General features: G+C 36.8%; 1 pseudogene; it reads right to left on the bottom strand.

The window, feature by feature from the left end:
• Positions 1-11,031: 11,031 nt before the first annotated feature.
• LOC112817337 (eukaryotic translation initiation factor 4E type 2 pseudogene) lies at positions 11,032-14,054 on the bottom strand (annotated as a pseudogene).
• Positions 14,055-16,381: the final 2,327 nt, after the last annotated feature.

A 16,381-nucleotide genomic window follows, 5' to 3' on the forward strand; every position in this document is an offset into this window, starting at 1 on the left:
AAATAAATAATAAAAATTGACCCAAATGTTTACCCAACAGAAATTTATAATTGATGTTAATTATGTGGTAGTATAGTTAATTATGTGGTAGTATAGTTAATTATGTGGTGGTATAGATGAATTATAAGTGACATAGAAATTACAAAACTTGTTTTTAATAAATATAGTAAATATTTAAAGCACTCACCACTGTTCCCTATCATAGTCAGTTGAGAAAAAGGAAAGGAAGGAGTCATGGGGATGAGAAATGAGATTAAATTGAAAAAGGAAGCATGAGAGATTAAAAAGAGAGAGAAAAGAAAATGAGAGAATGGAAATAATCGGATGACTGGAAGGAGAAAGAACTAGATATAGAACTGGAAGAAAACTATGTTTGAGGAGAGAAAGATAAATACCAGCTCTAGAAAAATCATAATCCCCCAGGTATCCGGGCTAGGGCAGGTTTACAGATGCATGAGGAGCTACTGATCTTCTTGCCCTGGTTCATCAAAGAAGGCCAGTGTCCTTCTCTTGTCAGCCATCAAAACCTCTGGACTCTAGGCCATATTCCTTCAGTTTCCAAATCCAGGCACCCTTCTTGAGATTCTCTCATTGCCTGTTTGGACAGAATTGCTCATTTGCTCTCCAGTGATGACCACTTTTCAAGCTCAGGAGCCAAACAAATGCTCCCCAACTTTAATTTGCTGTAACCCCAAATACTGTTACATTGTAAGCCACTCCACTGCCTCTGCCACCACTGGGTTGATAAAACTGATTCCTAGAAAATATCATATATGACTGGCTTTTTCTGATCTTTGTGACCTACAGAGAGCATCAGATCCCCCATTGGGACCTTTCTATCATGAAACAAATGCTTATATGTGTGTAGATGATTAAAGTAGGATCATCCTCCATCACTGAATCTATGCTTCTGAAAACTCCCTGTGGTACTAGAGTATAGTTGAAGATATTTGGGATGCACAGTCTTGGAATGAGATTGCTGGGAAGAGAAAACATGGAGAGTAAGCATAGGTTTGGTCAATTTTTTATTTTGCCAATTGAGATATTTTATTTTCAAGAATGCAAATTTGTCATTTAATACTCTTGCTCGTTGGCATCCATTCCACTAAGATGAAGTCTCAAATACTTAATATGACCTCACAGGTCCTGCAGGATGTAGAGCTGGGTTGGCATCCCAGACCATCTCCATCCATACCATTCATTGTTCTCTTCACTTCTGCTCAAGATCTGTGCACATGCCGAGTCCTCCAGATGAAAATGTGCTTCCCTTCTTTTGCCACATTCTCCAGAGTCCAGTTTAAATATCACTTCTTCATAGAGCTAAAATATCACTTCTAGAAGTTACCTCATCTCTGCTCAGATTAGTCAGGCTTCCTTTATTATGTATTGTGATAATACCATCTACTTTTCCTTCATAGCATTTTAGCACAGTATAGTGTGTGTGTGTGTGTGTGTGTGTGCATGAGAAATTAGATAATATCCTTTACTTACTTTAAATTATAAGCTCCATGAAGGAAGAAATCAATCTGATATCTTCATCGTTGCACTCCTTTTGTCTTGGGAATAATTCACATATGGTAGATGCTAAAAATTACTTGTTGAATGAGCAAATCAGTGAATTAATTCTTTACAAACTAACCATTACTACCACTTTCAATTCCTTGTAAAAGCTCATTTAGTACCAAACAACAAATAAGGACTTAATCCTAGCACAAAAGAGTTTAAAACTGAAATTCAAAGAGCTCAATAAAAATTGTTTTTCAACCTATTAACTAGGAAAATCTTAATTATGTACTTGAAATTCATCTAAAAACTATTTTTTCTGCACTTAGATATTGATTTTTCCAGATATAAGATGTAGTCATTTCAAAAGAGAGGATACTTCTTATGACATTGGCTGTAAATATCCTGAAATGAGACAGGAACCAGTTTTCATTACTACAGGATCCTGCTTCCTAGTGATAAAAACCATGTGTAAAAGGAATCCTGTCAAAAAATTTTTTTCTTTTTTTTAAATTTTTCTATTGTTATGTTAATCACCATATATTACATCATTAGTTTTTGATGTAGTGTTCCATATTCATTGTTTGTGCATAACACCCAGTGCTCCATGCAGAATGTGCCCTCTTTAATACCCATCACCAGGCTAACCCATCCCCCTACCCTCCTCCCCTCTAGAACCCTCAGTTTGTTTTTCAGTCCATCGTCTCTCATGGTTCGTCTCCCCCTCTGACTTACTCCCCTTCATTCTTCCCCTCCTGCTATCTTCTTCTTTTTCTTTTTTCTTAACATATGTTGCATTATTTGTTTCAGAAGTACAGGTCTGTGATTCAACAGTCTTGCACAATTCACAGCGCTCACCATAGCACATACCCTCCCCAATGTCTATCACCCAGCCACCCCATCCCTCTCACCCCCCACCACTCCAGCAACACTCAGTTTGTTTCCTAAGATTAAGAATTCCCCTGTCAAAAATTTTTAATAGCAGGTAAAAGTAGTTTTGACTTCATACTGCAAATTTCTGTTACTTTCTCAGCCTGTCCCCATAATTTCCCTAGGTCTATTTTGTCTTGTTACTTGACACCAAAAGTTAGAGTGTTTATTTATTGATTGATTTGGTTGGGTGGGTGGTTGTCAGTAGGTGTGAGGGACACTGGAGAACTAAGATGTTAAGCCCCAAGCATGGATTTCTACAGTAAAATTAATTAAACTTTCAGATTGAACATGATATAAGAGGTAGTCAACTGGCACTACCCTGCAATGATGCAATTTCTTTTCTATTGACATCCTATCTGTCATGGTCAAAGAGGTTCAGACATCATATAACAACAAGTAAACTCAGGAAAATATAAACTATACACACACATACTTAAAAATCCAACAGGCCATTTATGTTAAGTTTAAATATTGCTATACTATGTAAACCAGAACATTGTTATAAATATTAAATTATTAAGCAAATAATCTATCTTTCCAATGTAAAAAAATACTTTATGTTTTGATTTATTCTTGGAACAAGATATTATTTTCGGGCCTAACAATAACATTTTCAGAAGACTGCTCATACATTTAGATGATTACCAAAAAGGATGTGAAAGATGCCTAATATTTAAGGATTTAGAACAATTCTGTCCTAAATAGCCTGACATAATATCTATCACAGTGCAAGTAGCTCACCACTGTTTAAGGCTAAAAAGGATCAAGATAATAAGCAATTCTAAAATCTATCCACTCCTCACGTGAAAGGGTCTCTAATCTGTTTGGATGTTATACGCCCATGAACAGATCATTATTTTTAATGAAAGTGGTTCTATGTATTCTAAGCCCTAGTGAGCTGACAACAGTGAGAACAGTGTGTTAACAACCTACCCTCAAATTTATATTTTAGATTACTGGAATGAGCAGTATTTTTCTCTTCTCAGATTTAATATTTTGTTCTTGTGCTGATGATATGGGTTTTGCTATAACTGTTGTTTCCCATTCTGTATGAATATAATTACAAGAGACCTCATAAAAGTAATTAAACTGAAGAGAAGACACTGATCATAGTAACCTAATATGAAATCATTTCATTCAGGCACATATAAGTCATCTCTTGAATAACTACCGGGTAAGAGCAGAATGTATTTGCTGTTTGTGGCTGACATTCATTCCATTTTTTTCATGTCTGTGTTCTCATCATATGCCTTTGGATCTAAAGCCTGAAGTAGGTTGCAGTGTTTAAAATTATGTACAATAATGTATTTTAAATCCATATTTTTATCAGTAGATGCACAGAAAGCCTAGCAGCAGTCTTTCTGATGATAAACATGGAAATAGTCTAATGAAATTCTACCAAAACAGGAGTTTCACAAACAAATGAGTTTGGAATTAATAGCTATGCTGCTGGGTGAAAATTGGAACATTAAACTATTAATTAAGATTTTGGACAATGATGAACAATTTTGTAATCATTTAAAAAGAATACAATTAAACTAAAATCAATGACTGTTTAAAGATTTAAATTAAGAGGTACAGTTAAAAAGATGTCAAACAAAATATTTAAGCATATAATACTAAACAGTGAAAAAAATATGTCCTAAAGAACATGAAAAATACATTCGGAGAAATTCAAAAATAAGCAATTATAACAATCCTAATTACTAAGCTAATCTATGTTTTGAAAATTGTTTTCAATTTCAGTGTTTTTTTAGAAAAATAAATTATTGTTAGTTCCCTGTAAGAATAAGGAAATTGTCATATTGATTTACTCTCATATATCCATCCCTAGAGCATGATTTTCTTGGAAGCAAGGGTCTTTTATTATTCTTTATTTGTATCTTTACCTCTCAATAACTGAAGTATAATTGAAAATATCCTTGCTATTTTTTTAACACTGTTGGAAACAGAAGACTGGCTAGCTAGCCTCTCTGAAATAAACATTATGAGTCATACATATCCCAGTCTCTCTTGATTGATATTCTTTTAAAGTCAAGTTAATCTTTCTCTTTATTCCATTTTTTTAGGGAAAAAGTTGATTAACCCATTCCACAAATTTGCATTCCCATTTTGGCTGGTTAGCTTGCCTTTGAAAGTTGAATGAAACCTTCATTCTACTATTTAGAGACTAGGTTTATTCTTCTGAGATGGGCTTTGTTGTATTGTGTTTTGTTTTTAATATGCCTCTCATGGCTCTTATTCTATATGAAAGATCCCTTATCATTCATCTATAAGCTTATAGCAATCTCTTCTTCACTCCAATTATTCTCATTTGCCCTTCTCTAGTATTACTTTGCTACCAATATATTCTGGGCAAAATAAACTATATTTTAATAAAAAGTTGGGCATAAATTTCTTTTTGTTTCAATATCCTTCTTGATTATTCCCAAATATTGCTGTGGAATCAAACATATCAATGTATTTAATTAATAAAAATTGCAATGTGAATCTGGTTTTAAAAACTATGTAATCAGGGCACCTGGGTGGCTCAGTCATTAAGCCTCTGCCTTCGGCTCAGGTCATGGTCCCAGGATCCTGGGATTGAGTCCCACGTCGGGCTCCCTGCTCAGCAAAGAGCCTGCTTCTCCCTCTCCCTCTGTTTCTCCCCCTGCTTGTGCTCTCTCTCTGTCTCTCTGTCAAATAAATAAATAAAATATTAAAAAAAAACAAAACAAACAAAAACCCATGAAACTATGTAATCATTTCATTGTGCGTGTGCATGTGTGTGTACACCACATCCCCTTACTCATCCATCTATCAATGGACATGTTTCCATATCTTGGGTATTGTAAATAATGCTGCAACAAACATAAGGGTGCATATATCTTTTTCAATTAGTGTTTTTATTTTCTTTGGGTAAATCCCCAGCAGTGGAATTATTGGATTACCTGGTATTTCTATTTTAACTTTTTGAGGAACCCCCATACTATTTTCCACAGTGGCCATACCAATTTATATTCCCACCAATAGTGCATAATAGTCCTTTTTTTCCACATCCTCACCAGCACTTGTTATCTTTTGTCTTTTTCATTTTATCCATTCTGACAGTTGTACAGTGATATCTCATTGTAGTTTTGATTTGCATTTCCCGATGATGGATGATGTTGAGCATCTTTTTATGTGTCTGTTAGCCATCTGTAGGTCTTCTTTGGAAAAATGTCTAGCCAGGTCCTCTGCCCATTTTTCAATCAGATTGTTTTTTGGCATGGTGTTGTATAAGTCCTTTACATATTTTGGAACCTAACCATTTTTCAGATAGGTCATTTGCCAATATATTCTCCCATTCAGTAGGTTGCCTTTTTGTTTTGTTGATTTTTTCCTTTGCTGCACAGAAACTTTTTATTTTTATGTAGTCCCAACAGTTTATTTTGCTTTTGTTTTTCTTGCCTTAGGACACATATCTAGATGAGATCTTGCCATTTGTGACACGAATGGACCTAGAGGGTATTATGTTAAGTGGAATAGGTTAGACTAAAAAGACAAATACTGTATGATTTCACCTCATTTGTGGAATCTACGAAAACACAAAACAAATAAACAAAAAGCAGAACCAGACTTATAAATACAGAGAACAAACTAATGGTTGCCAGAGGAAAGGGAGACGATATGGGCAAAACTGTATGAAAAAGAGTGGAAGATACAGTCTTCCAGTTATTGTAACAGCATTGTATGGTAACAGATGGTATACACTTGTGAGCAAAGCATAATGTATATGTTGAACAATTATGTTGTCCACCTAAAACTAATGTAACATTGTTTGTCAACTATACTCAAATTAAAAAAATGTTTATGTAATCAAAAAATTAGGAAAGACTTCATGAATTAGGAAGAATTAGGAAAACTTCATGGAGGAGGTGGCTACTAATTGGAGTTTGTCATTACAGAAGTAGTATGCATAGTGTTTAAAGCATTCATTTTGTTAAATGAAGATAATACCTACATCATAGACTTGTTTTGAGGATTAAAACAAGATAATATCTGTGGAGTGCTTTTCTCCCTCCCTAGTCTATTCATCCCAAAGACTGTACCTGGCACATTCATGGAAGGTATAGGATGATGATGCTTGTGGTGTCAATAGCAATAGTCAGATTTGGGGAAGAGTATTCCAGATGTTGGCAAAAACTTAAGAAAACATTTTGAAAACAGCAAAGTGTTTCAGTTAAGGTGTAGAGAATATCCTGTTGCAGCTAGAACATATTGTAGAATAAACTGATTAAGTCCATAGACTGGAATTTTCCCCTAAGTGGACTTTACCACCATAATTAGTAAAGTAATAACATCATGTTATAATGTTTCAGAAGTGGCACATAATTGAGAAAAAGATCCATAGATATCCAAAGGAAAGAAAACTTATTGGAAGCAAACTTAAATCCACAACAAAACAGTAAAATACTTTTACTATTACTAATACTTTTAAAAGTAAATACTTTTAATTCCAGTCCACAGACAACCATTTGTTTTCTTCATAAATGAGCAGTTAAGAATTATTTATCCAACCTGTTAAGTTACAAATATCACTCTATATGCAAGAAGCTGTTCATTGGGATCCAAAAGAAATTATGTGTAGGTGTGTACGTGTACATTCTGCAAAATGGCAACAATAATGGTACCTACTTCATATGCTTCTTATAAGGATTAAGTTAATCACTATAAAGTACTCAAAACAGTGTTGGACACATAGTAACTTCTTTCCATAAACATTAGCTACAATTTATAAAGTTGTATTAAGTGTTCATTAATTAGATCCCAAACTTTCACATTTTGAAATGCATATAAGCAACTGTATAGACTTTTCATTGAAATACTTGTAATTATTTTGTGGCCTATCAGTTTCATAGGATTTTCGCTTTGCTTTCCATGCTATGAGTATGCCTATGATATTTGGTTTCATTAAGACATGATCTTTGCCTATTTAAACCCCACATACCCTTCAAGGTGCATCTACATGCTACCCCTTCCATGAGTCTTTTATACTTTCAACCCCAATATCCACCCCAACCACTATCAGTAGCACAATGTCATTCCTAACCCATTGGGAAAAAATATATTCATTCAATGGTTTCATTCAGCCTTCTCTTCCCTTTTATCTCCTAACTTGATTAGAAAATTCCTTGGGGTCAACGGTTACTTCCTATCTCGTTGTATTTCTGATAATAATGAGCTGTCATTTAGTGGACAAAATCTTGTAAGTAAGACTGTTTTATGCTTAGTATAATTAACATGATTGACTTTCAGGAATAGCAACTGAAAACAACACTAGCAGAACCAAATTTTCACTGGTAGGGAGCAGGTTTTAATAAGGGGAAAAAAACCATGTCAGGCCGTCTGTTATGGACTGAATTGTGTTCCCCGAATATTCATATGTTGAAGTGCTATTCCTCAATGCCTCAGAGTGGGACTATGTTTCAAGGTAGGGCCTTTAAAGAGATAATTAAGGTTAAATAAAGTCACAAGGGTGAGCTCTAATCCAATATGGTTTTTTTAATAAGTGAAAGAGACACCAGTGATGTGTGCACAAAGAGGAACAATCATGTGAGGACAAAGAGTTTAGAGGGCAGCCATCTGCTCACCAAGGGCAAAGGCCTCACAGGAAGCCAATCCCACTGGCACCTTGAGCTCAGGCTTCCTTTATTAGTTGTTCCTCTTCCCCAAATCCATATGTTAAAGACCTAATCCTCAGCACCTTAGAATGTGGCCTTATTTGGAGACAGGGCCATGGCAGATATAATTAGTTAAGATGAGGTCTTACTGGAGAAGGGTGGGCCTCTAATCCAACATGACTTGCCATCCTTCTAAAAGGGGAAATGGGGGGCGCCAGGGTGGTTCAGTCGTTAAGCGTCTGCCTTTGGCTCAGGTCATGATCCCAGGGTCCTGGGATCCAGTCCCACATCGGGCTCCCTGCTCAGCGGGAAGCCTGCTTCTCCCTCTCCCACTCCCCTGCTTGTGTTCCTGCTCTTGCTGTCTCTCTCTGTGTCAAATAAATAAGTAAAATATTTTTAAAAATAAATAAATAAATAAGGGAAATGGGCACAGAGAAACACACAGAGGGAAGAAGACGTGTGAAAATCTTCCATGTGGAAAAAAGTCATGTGGAGTTCTATGGCCACAAGCCAAGGAACCACCAGAAAGTAGCAAAGAGGCATAGTCCTCAGAAGGAACCAATCTTGCAACACTTTGAGCTCAGACTTATAGCCTTTAGAACCCTGAGACAATAAATTTCTGTTGCTTCAGCCGTTCAGATTTGGTACTTTGTTACAACAGCAAGAGCAAACAAAAATGCAAAATTTAACTTGTATTCATCTTTATATAAGAAGGAGATTTATTGGGGCACCTAGGTGCTCAGTCAGTTAAGTGTCTGCCTTCAGTTCAGGTCATGATCCTAGGGTCCTGGGATCGAGCCCCGTGATGGGCTCCCTGGTTAGCGGGAAGTCTGCTTCTCCCTCTTCCTCTGGTGCTCCCCCTACTTGTGCTCTCTCTCTGTCCAATAAATAAATAAAATCTTTAAAATAAAAAAAAGGACATTTATTGGGATGCCTGGGTGGCTCAGTTGGTTAAGCCTCTGCCTTAGGCTAAGGTCATGATCCTGGGGTCCTGGGATCGAGTCCCATATCTGGTTCCTTGCTCAGCGGGGAGCCTGCTTCTCCCTCTGCCGCCACTCCCCCTGCTTATGCACGCTCTCTCTGACAAATAAATAAATAATCTTTAAAAAAAAAAAGGACATTTATTGTAAAGCAGACTTTGCTGCTGATAATCTGTGGAAGCCTAGTCTGAAATTGGCTGTGGAATCTAATATACAAAAATGGAGCCAGAGGGGAAATTAGTATTCTAAGAGGAAAAAAAAAAAAAGTGAGCATGTGTGAAGGTTCTCAGTAGTTCCAAATAAGGATTATTAGTCTCTCATTTCTTTAGCTTCCCTTCCATTAGCTTGAAATGCTCCTTTATAATTAGAAATGGTAGAGTAACAACTGCAAAAACCAGGCAAACCGAAGGAGTTGGGATTTAGAAATTCCTCTGCCCCACTTCAAACCTTCCATCTTGCCTTCATGCCACTGGAAGCACGCTTGAGAACTAACTGGTAAACATGGCATTCTGGAGTAAGAAAAAGGAAAAGGAAAATTCACTGGGCACACTGCCTTGTATTGGCTTTTGCTGAGCAATTTCAAAGAGCACAGTTGTAACTGGTTGTAGGGAATTTACACAATTCAATTTAATCCTAGAAGAGATATTTGCCTCCTCATAGACTGAACATTGAACTAAATGGGGAAATCAGTGGGTGAATGAGTAAATGCCTAACTATAAACTGTATTTATGGAATCAGGCCGGCCAACCACAGGCCATCAGAAAATATTTGGTTATTCTCTTTGAGCTAGTCAGAATCAGGAATTGTATTTTCTACCCACTTCCTCCAAAATCATTTACAATGAAGCTAACAAAGCTTATGATGACTCAGGGCTTCTTATCTGCAACAGCCCCTTAGGAGAGGCCCAAGCAATGTGTTCTTTTGGTCCAATGCCTTTTGTAATATTTTGGGAGAAAAAAATTCTATTCTTTTTTTCTTAAAGAAGGCCCTCAAAATTTTATAAGCTTCTGAATCCGTCTCTGCCTCCCAGACAGCCACATTCATACTCTCTGTCAAGAATGAGGGCTTTGAGCTTCCTGGTTGTAGCTTCAGAGAAATGAAGGTGAAGAACCTAACTGAGTGAAGCTAAAGCTTGGCCCATTAAATAGCTGATGGGCTCACTCCTGGGTGACGGGGAGCTAAAAGAAAGCCAATTTGTCAAGCGCTGCCCCAGACACTGCCAGTGAGCTCTATGACAACATTAAAGGTTGTTCGGCACCGAAGCCACGTACTCTTTCCCTTGGTAATTTAGCCTGTGATGTTTCCACCTTCACTTCTGCTAAATAGGAAGTGTATGTCAGAAAAGTCGAGTTGAGGATAGAGACGATAGATTAGGGGAGGGAGAGCTAGGGAGAGAATAAAAAGTAAAAAAGGATCCCTTTTTTTAAAAGGGAACAATCAGTTGAAGTACGAAAATCAAATTTATCTTCAGGAAATCATAAAGAGCTTTTAAACCCTCACTGCCTTTTGAAATATACTCTCTTTCTGAAAACTTGAAGAATTAATTTAAAAATATGTGGGAAATACATGAAAACTCAAGAATAAAAATATTCTCAGTATGAGTGACATAGAGTTAAGGAGAGGCAATGACAAAAGAAAAACTTCAAACTCTAATTTTAATCCTCATGTTGCTAAAGTCAAGTGATTAAAAGTGAAGAAAAAAACATTAATTTAATTTTCCTTTTTTTATTTCAATAAGTTATACAAAAGGTTGAAATATACCCTGGTTTTTTTTTTTTTTTAGTTTAGCACCATTTATTAAGTGATCTCAGCTGTTGTTGTAGCTGCTGCGTGTCAGCCTGTTCTTAAAACATAAAATGCTCTTCCAATTCCTCTTGTCCAGGACAGAAGGATCTTCCAGGTAGCATGCCAACAGAACAAGAGACTCTCATGATGCCAGCTTCAATGATGGTGCCATCCAGAGAGGGAGAGGGTCATGGCACATTCAACCACGCCTTCCAGAGGTTTTGAAAAAGGAGCCTTTGGGGGCCTAAGCTGCCTGGCATTTTGATGCTGTCGGTGTGGGTTTTGTATTCCATAATGGTATTGGGAGGTCGGTTAAGCACTCACCGAAGCCTATCCCGGATTCGGGCTGTGGTTGCTTGGTCACTGGCAGTCTTATTCCATATTGAAATAATGTCCTCCTGAAACCGGACAGAGACCACAGCCCCACAGATCTCCTCCCCAACCATGAACTGTTCCCCCAACATGGCCAGGATAAGATTCTCCCAGCAATGGGATGCCAAGCCCTTCCGGCAGCCGAATAATCCACTTGCCACCATTTTTATTTGCATCATCCTCCCACATGGGTTTAATTCCTTCTTTGAAGAGATGGAAGTCACCATGACCTGTCAAGTCCCCAGGACGTACCATGTGGCTATCAAACCTCCAGAACTGCTCCACAGAAGCAAAGGTGCCAATCTGTTTGATATTCTGTTCATAGCTCTGTGAGCTGGTGGGATGGCCGGGGGTCCTTCTGGAGTACCAGAAAGTATAGTTGTACTGCAGGGGATGCTCTGCTGGTCCAGGGACAACAGCCTTCCCCTTACTGCTGCCCTGACTTTTGTCTTGTTCTGTTTTTTCCTTCTCACCAACTTTCTGTGTGCTGTTTTCTTCATTCTGATCATGGTCCCCACCGTCATCGTCTTTCAATGCATCGAACTTGTTGTTCAGCCTCTCACCGCCGCGTCGTCATTGCCTCACGGAGTGACTTCCGCTCCGCCGGGCTGTGCCCTGTTTTTCTTAAATGTCACCAATGGCCCTGCTATCAGAAAACCATTATCTGCTGACCTAACATCTGAAGATGATAATCAATCTACCACCAATGCGATAAATTAGCTTTTATTAATCTAGACATGGGAGGCACGAACTGGTTATGGAATTGTTGCTGAACTTCAACCACTTATCAGAACCTGTCTTAATTAAGCCTAACATCAGGACTTAATTATTAATAATCTTTTGAATGAAAAACAATCTAAAATCTCACAATAAAATCTGGAAAATTCAAAACACAGTCAAACCATTCCATAATAATCAGTGAAAATTTGACAGAGTATCAAAACTAAATCATTTTTAAAATTCTATTTATCCTCTGTTCCTTAAATCCCATCTCTACCCCAAATCCAGAAAAAGTATTTGTTTTTCTGTTCTTTCTCCATTTTCATAAAATAATAAGATTACATTAGATGACACATCTTTCCTTAAATATTTAATGTAATGTCTTTCAAATTCGCCTTTGAGGATAAATCTATTCTTCTTTGGATCTGAAGTGTATATTTTTCTGATGAATCACTGTAGCTTAAACTAAGTATTTAGCTGTTATATTTAAATATCTATAATTTCCTAAAGAAGTTCTAAAGAGCTCCTTTGGATATGATCTAATTTGACAACCACTTAGAAATTCATCACTATGATTTTTAACTCTCCTTCAATGAACAATAAAATAGTCCACTGGATTTATTGCTTTTGATTTTACAAACCAAAAAGTCTGTCCTATTAAGATTTATAATTTAAATAACTAATTTTCCAATAGTGTGCTAACTAGTATGGGTGATAAGTGTGCCAATATCTCCGACTAATGTCTGATGCTAATGAGAAATTTCTTGACAATAGAATTGTTATTTAAATCTCAGTTACTAGCCTTCATGTGCAACAAGATAGATTAGCCATATGAAAAAAAAAGTCCTTAAGTATACAACAAAGAAATCAAAATGTTTCCTTCAGTGGGTTGCAGCTTTCTTTGTTTCTATTAGGAATAACTGATAATCAGGGCAGTGCCAGAAGAAGGGCTCAATTTTCAGGAAGTTGCACCTGTGATTTCAGCTGCTGTGGGTCAATGGCAGACACTCCAGCTGAAATTGCAGAAGCTATAAAACTGTTGACAGCAGAACTCAATTTTATTGCTTTCACATTCCAGAGTGAACATAACAGGAATAGGGTTTAACTGGTTGCATCCCAGCCTGTAGACTCTACTACCAGATAGAGCCATAATATTTTGATATTCCTTTTCATTTTTGTCATTAATTTTTATTTGAATAATAATAATTACCTTTTATTGAGGTCTTACTGTGTGTCAGACATCATCTAGAGGTTTTACATGTTATTTATGATTCATAGATGAATAAAGTGAAGCCGACAGGAGATAAACAATCTACCCAAATCCTCAAGCCCTTTCCCATCTACATGGCGATTTGAATTGGGCTGCTAAATAGGAAGTCACATTATATTATAATCCTTCTCCATATAAGATGGTCCTTGGACCAGCAACAAGGGCTGCACTTGGGAGCTTGTAAATCTCAGACACCACCCTAAACCTACAGGGCCAAATCTTCCTTTTAATATGTTTCTCACGTGAGTCATATGTATATTTAATTCACAAAGCACTACACAACATTCTGTTATTGAAAAAAATTCAAGAGACCCAATGGATATCCTTTATCTCTCCAGCAAATTAAAATCGGTGATTTACTTGTAAACATTTACAAAAACATTCCAGCATTCACACTTTCAGGTGTATAAGTAATGTAAAAATTAAAGAAAAGTGCTTGAGAGAAGCAGCATGTTGGAAAGCATTGCTAGGAAATAAGGCATATCAGATCTGTCCTAGCCAAAATTCAAACGTGTTTCATGATGTAGTTTCCAAATCTCAGCAGCATGCATTTACCAGCAGAAATAATCATAGTAACTGTCAGATGTTTTAGTTAATAATCAACTAAATGTATTCACATTTGTTTATTGATCCATCCTTTCAACAAGTGTCTGCAGAATGCCTACAAGAGTGGGTCCCAAATTTCACCAGCATCAGAATCACCTGGAGGACTTGCTAAAACGTGAATTGCTAGGCCCCACCCCCAGAGTTTCTGGTGCTGTACATTTCTAACAAGTACCCAGGTGATGCTGATGCTGCTAGTCCCAGACCTGCACTTCGAGAACCACTGACTTTGAAGATGTCAGGCATTAGACTAGATATTTGGATGGTTGTAATGATGAATGAGGCACTGTTTCTTTCTTCTAGAAACCTACACTTATGTTGAGCAGCTATAATGACTACACAAATATGTGTAAAGTACAGAGTGACCATCAAAAATGAGTGAGTGACAAAATAAATATGACCAGTATTCAAAAAAAAAGATAAACTGACTTCCAGCTGAAAGGTTGAAGTGGAATTCAGAGAGGAGCTGATGTGCTTATAACAAACTGTGGGTAGAATTTGGATGACTAGAATTTGGGAGTGAAAGGCATTCTTGGGGTAAAGAATCATTGAGTATTTATTTATACTAAGATAGAGACTTATAAGACTATAAAACAGAATAGTTGATTGCTCCATCATAGTTTTTGAGAATGGGAAAGAAGGAAATAAGATTGGGAAAATACGTTACAGACAAATAGTGAAGGGTGAAACGAAGTGCACTGGACATTTATCATAAGACATGGCATGCTAATTAATAGTTAATGGAGTAGACGCATAATAATTTCTGTGGCTTATGAAGTTTAATGTAGAAACTCCTCTTGCCTAAATTCCTACAGCTAATCTGTGTCAGAGGTGGGATTCTAAACACTGGTCCTCCTGGCTCCAAAATTTTCTCTTTCTATTCTTTCATTTTCCAAATGTTTTAGGGGAAGGGGGGAAGAGAGGGATACAGTGGTAACTAAATGTAGCAAGTTCAAGGGCAGGATGGATAGAAATACTAGATAGATAGGTAGATAGATGAGAAGAGACAGGAAACTAAGTGTGCTTGTAAACTGAAGGAGAAAGAAAAGGAAAAGATTAGGAGGAGAACTTGATGGTGAGTAATATTCAAAAAGACAGGGAAAAAGATACATGACACAAGTGGCTGGCTGAGCTATGAAAGGAAGACAGCTTATGTTCCCACCATAATAGGAGGGAAGCAGAAGTGAGTAAGTGAAGATGCAGATCATCTTTACCATGTAACAGATACAGATGAAAAAGGTACACAGAAACTTCCAATAAGATTGTCTATCTGGAAGGGTGTCCTATTCTTCACAAAGTGCAACAGGAGGACATTTGGAAAGGATAAAGATGAAAATGTCAACATCACAAGATTGAGGAATTTAGAGAATTTAAAATAGAGATGTTTGCAATAGAAGAGGCCAATTGTGATTCACTTGCATTATTTTTTTTACTCCAAACAAGAAATTATGTTCCTATAATTCAGGTACTGGTTTAAAATATCACCCTCTAAAATACTACATTCCATACTCACCAGCCCACCTCTCTGATTTCTATCACCCTGTTTTATCCCACTCTGTATTTGAGATTATCCTGTTAATTCACTTGTTTCCTATCTCTCCACCATCACTAATTTATATAATTTAAGAAAGTAGATACCTTGTCTATCTTTCCCACCACATATCCCCAGTGCCTAAAGCAATGTTTAGGGCATGCTATAAGCCCAAACAAACAATACTTGTTAAATGAATAAATGTTATTTATTCATCCTAATATAGCATTCTCAAAAGTTGGAGGTTGGGATAACCCAGGATTAGAGTGCAGGAGAGTGTGACTAAAACAAACAAACAAAAAAACAAAACAACAACAACAACAAAAAACACAAAAGAAGAAGGAGGAGAAAATGAAAGTAGGTAAATTATTTAAAGTACAACAGATACAGCATAGAAATGTCTGATATGGGAGTATAGATACAGAAGCTACTTTCAGAGTAGTGGTTCCCAAAGTATAGTCCAGGGCCCGCAGGAGCAGCAGCTTTTGGGTACTTGTTAGAAATTCAAATTATCAGCCCCAGCTTGAGGACTATTGAATCAGAAACACTGGGGCTCTGTATATGTTAGGTGATTTGCAATTGCTTCTCAACCTTTTGGCCAAGTTAAGGATAGGTGATCTTTTGCAAGCTAAAGTTTGAGAACCATAGCTTTACCACGATCATAGTGCCTAATGACAAACTTGCACTTAAAAGAAATTGTTGTACATATATCATGAATAATATTCTATGCAAGCCATGCATGACACACAAGGCTCCCTCTGCTGAAGGTACTCAGGACAAAACTACATGACTACTTGTTGAGTCTGTTGAAGATAGAGTTCATGCATCTATAAAGTCGGGCTTAGAGTATGTCACTGGGAGTATTACATTAGTTAATTAACCTTCCAGTTTTGGAAGTCAGTGTTTCTAAAAGCTTTTACTCTACATTTAGTGCACTGTAGATAAACACTTAAAATGGAATGTCTTCAAATCTGCTTTTTTTATTTGAAAATAATTCATTTCTCTACAAATTACAGTCATCTTCACTAGCTGAGAACTCACA

This window comes from Callorhinus ursinus, unplaced genomic scaffold (genome assembly GCF_003265705.2).
Source record: "Callorhinus ursinus isolate GAN/ISIS: 27379988/994484 unplaced genomic scaffold, GSC_fseal_2.0 scaffold1, whole genome shotgun sequence".
Classification (NCBI taxonomy): Eukaryota; Metazoa; Chordata; class Mammalia; order Carnivora; family Otariidae; genus Callorhinus; species Callorhinus ursinus.